The following is a 4,056-nucleotide window of genomic DNA, read 5'->3' on the forward strand; positions in this document are numbered from 1 at the left end:
TTGGCTGAGTGGAGTTGTGCAGGATTAATGGATCCACTACGATCATATTTTATAGCAATACTGCAGTGTCTCTTGAACCATGGATGGTTGAAATTTCTTAAACCACCTAGAGTTACCTAATGTAACTTTACCCTGGTCCTAGAGAGCTGCAGCCTTGCTTGTGTTCCAACTATCCACTGTTGATGACCTGGAGCAAGTGTGTTCAGCTATTCAGAAGCTGCAAGTGCAGGAAATGTTAGAAAACCATCTGGGCTGTGGAACTCTAGGGCCAGGTCTGGCAGCCCTTCAGTAGACATGCTCATCAAAATTGGTGAAAATATACATTGACTGTAGTTGGCGAACTGAGTGGAGTCGCTCAAAACCATGCTAAAGCTCCAGTGGCGCAATCGGTTAGCGCACAGTACTTATATGACAGCATTCAGCACAGTAATGCTGAGGTTGTGAGTTCAAGCCTCACCTGGAGCAGAGTTTTGGCAGCGGAGCCACATATACTGCCACAGTGGAGTCCATCCTAACAACATGTGTCAGTGTCTGGTACAGCGATGCAAGGAAACCAAACATTCAGAGGCTCCAGCTCAGCAGCAAAGTTCCACAATGCAGAAGGCGTGAAACCAAGATCATTTCCCACTCTGGTTGCTTAGTCTTTGAACTCCATTCTTCATGGAAAGTAGCTAAACAAACATAAGGCTAGATGGACATGGCAAAAGAGGCATGATGACAATCTGGCAGAGAATAATGGGAAAGGGGTTGGAATATATGCTGAGGGGTTGATCGGTGAATGAGGAGCAGGTGAACTATAGAAAGAGTCTGGTGACAAGTGGTGGGTGGATGAGTGGCAGGAGACAGCTTGGCTTTACAGAAATGCAGAACCTGGGGAAGTGGGAATTTGGCAGAAGGGAAGGGGTAGAAATGCCAAAATAAATTAAAGAGCCGGGGCAGGAATCATAACATGGCATCATGTGCTGGCCACATGTGGAGATAGAGACTGTACTTCCACCAAAACTTTCTCGATATTTCACAAAGAATTTTCAATGCCACACATGGCTATTTCAGGTTTTTTTCAATGAACTCTACAGCCCTTATAATAAATAATTAAGCCCTCCTGCTAGCCCCAGAAAGTGGTGTCTATGGAAGCCAAGATGGAACTAAACTGACCAACTCACAGAGACAACTGGTGGGTTATAACAAGTAAAGGTTAAGGCATAGTGGTGCAAGTAGGTCAGGCAGACTGACAGGTAGATGTGTGTGTATGTGTGCCAGAGAGTATACGTCTGACAGGACATGCTGGCTGACCAGCTGACTGAAAAAGAGGAGATGGAAAAGTGGCATGAATACTTTGGGGTGACAAGATGAGGTTCAGGGAGGAAGAAAATGACAGAACTGACAGAGGCTATAGGGGGATATCTCCAAGACACAGGAAGCTGAAGGAGGAAGAGAGAGAAAGAGTAGCAGGTGGGAGGTTTACAGGAGGTCAGGAGGAAGCGTCACAGCAATAGGTCGGGTTATGGAGAGCGAAGGGGAGGAAACTATAAGCAGTGACACCACGAGTGATGGAGGGAAACAATAAGAGAGAGCAACTGAGGGATGTTCCAGCTCCAGCTGCGACACCGCTCTCCTCCTGTGATCCGTTTGCCCCTCGGCTACCAGGTATGTGTGTGCTGAAAGTCTTTTTTTCACCTTTTGGGGTAAGTTTGAGAACAGACAGGGAGCATCAGTGAGGAGGGGAGGCCTCCCAGGGTGCCTGCCCTGTTGTAGCTCCGGTGGTTTTCAGGCAGTGCAGAGCTTGAAGGTCTCTCCCAGAGTGATGAGCCTTTAAAACAACCTTTCTACCAGGCTGCCTGTCAGTTAACATTATCTCTTTCACCTGACGCCAAGAGGAAAACTCGCTGGAGTGAGTTTTTCTTCTTTCTTGTACTTATTCTTGGAACCACTCCAAAGCACACTGGGACATCTGCTGATTATTTCAACAGTTTCACATCAGCCATGTACAAAATAGGAGACAGATCTGGCTGAGGGTTGATTTCACATTGGCACAGTTGGTATTTAACTAGCACTAGCACGTATGAACTGGATGTGGTATGATGGCTCCATCTTTCTAGACTGATCAGGTAATCTCACCAGGTTGTACATTAAAGCTGTTTTCAGACATGCACTGGAATTTATTTAGACATTATCTGGAGGTGCTGTATTTAAGAACAGGACATGTGGGAATCAGTTAAGACTAGATACTAAACAGACTCCACCCAGCCAGCTTCCTAGTATAAAGTCCATGTAATGTCCAGTTGAACCGATGTGTGAATAGAGCATGTAATAGTCTGGAGAATTCACTGCATGGCCGTGTTGACGACTCACTGCCTCATTGTGCTGCACAAACCTTGGTCATTTTCTACTGTGGACCTTTTGTGTCATATCCTGCATCCTGCACACTCTGCCCAGGTGTAACCCCTCATCTTAACTCAGAATGAAGTGTGAGAACATTCAGTCTCCTGTTCGGTGCTACACCGGTGAAAGACCAACTCTGAACAGTGACCAGCATTGGTATGAGAAAATGGCTTAAGATTGTGAAGCCATGCTTTGTGATACAGTGGTGCCATCTAATAGATATTGAGACATTTTCATCTGAACCAAAGTTTTGCTGCAACCAACACACTAAAATAACATTTCCCTTCACATTTCATTAGTAGCCTCAAAATATATTCCAAACAATATATCTGCTAAAATTATACAATCTCTTAATTTAATAGAGTGCTTATTGTGGAGTGGTCTAACTGTTGCACAATAGCGAGAATGACCTCATTGACTTTATGAATCAACATTTTGTTTTTTCCACTTTTTCCAATTTGCACTGCATTTTTCACCTTCGGGTAGTTTGCTACTTGTGTTTTTACTATTTTATCACTATTATCCTTGAAGAAATGTGCACCACCATCTCGAGTGGGCTCCCTTTACGTCTTCATTTCTTTATTTCTGCTGGTTGTCTTCTTCCCCTGTGTCCCCCCTCCTCATCCTCCTCCAGCTCTCCTCAACTTTACTCCTCCCTCGTGCTTTCTTTTTCTTTCTTTTCCACTTGTGTGTGTGTTTGTGTGTGTGTGAGGGTTTTTGTGTGTGACCTATTATATCCACAGCTGTCTCTGTGAGGAGAGAGCTGACTGCCGCATACAAATGATGTCAAAGGGCACAGAACATGCCATGCAATGTTGATTAAAGCTGACGTTACAAAGATAAGCTTGATTAATTCTACTACAGGTTGACATCAGAACAAATACTGCTGCTTCATTATGAAATGCTGCCAAGAGGGGAAACTCTCCACCACCAACCCATGTTTGATTAATTCTGTTCAGAAAAAGGATTCCTAATTTACTTCTGTTTGCGCTGCTGGTGTAGATTTCTTATAAAACAGCCTTATCACATTTTCCGTTAGAACTTTGATCATGGCCAGTAAGTTAGAAATATTTCACCATGTAGTAAGTTGGAACAGACCTAATAAAAAAGACTTGAAGTGCCCCTGGTAGAGTAGGTGCTTAGGTAAACTGTTAATGAAATACTATAAATCTCTTGTTGTTTTTTCTGTGAAATGGAGCCAATGAGGGTGTGCACCTCCGAGCAAAAATCTGCTTGGATACAACTTGTTGTCTCCTGGGCAAAAAAAAGAGATTGTCATATAATCACAAAAATATGCAAAGTACTGGGAAATAGGGACATTTTGATTCAACCATTGTCAACTGTTGTCCACAACTGAGTTGGCCACCTCAGTTGCCGTAGCTCCAGTGGCGCAATCGGTTAGCGCGCGGTACTTATAAGACAGTATTCAGCAGAGTAATGCCGAGGTTGTGAGTTCAAGCCTCACCTGGAGCAGAGTTTTGGCAGCTGATCCACTTCTGAACTGCCACTGTGGAGTCTGTCCACCTAGCAGCCATCTCTGTCTGGTACAGTGAAGCAACCAAACAGGAGATTCATCAACTGCTCAGCTGAGAAGACCGTTCTTTGCAAAAGGCCGGATCGATCCGTTCAAACTTTGAACTGTACTGTTGATCAAACCGGACTCACTTTGGCATC

At 44.3% G+C, this 4,056-nt stretch overlaps 2 non-coding genes across 2 annotated transcripts; both read left to right on the top strand.

The window, feature by feature from the left end:
- Nucleotides 1-371: 371 nt before the first annotated feature.
- trnai-uau lies at nt 372-465 on the top strand. The gene is made up of 2 exons: nt 372-409; nt 430-465. It is a non-coding gene; the product is annotated as a tRNA-Ile (tRNA).
- Nucleotides 466-3,761: 3,296 nt separating this feature from the next.
- Nucleotides 3,762-3,855, top strand: trnai-uau. Its single transcript has 2 exons — nt 3,762-3,799; nt 3,820-3,855. It is a non-coding gene; the product is annotated as a tRNA-Ile (tRNA).
- The last annotated feature ends 201 nt before the right edge of the window (nt 3,856-4,056 follow it).

The sequence above is a fragment of the Anabas testudineus genome, chromosome 15 (genome assembly GCF_900324465.2).
Source record: "Anabas testudineus chromosome 15, fAnaTes1.2, whole genome shotgun sequence".
Classification (NCBI taxonomy): domain Eukaryota; kingdom Metazoa; phylum Chordata; class Actinopteri; order Anabantiformes; family Anabantidae; genus Anabas; species Anabas testudineus.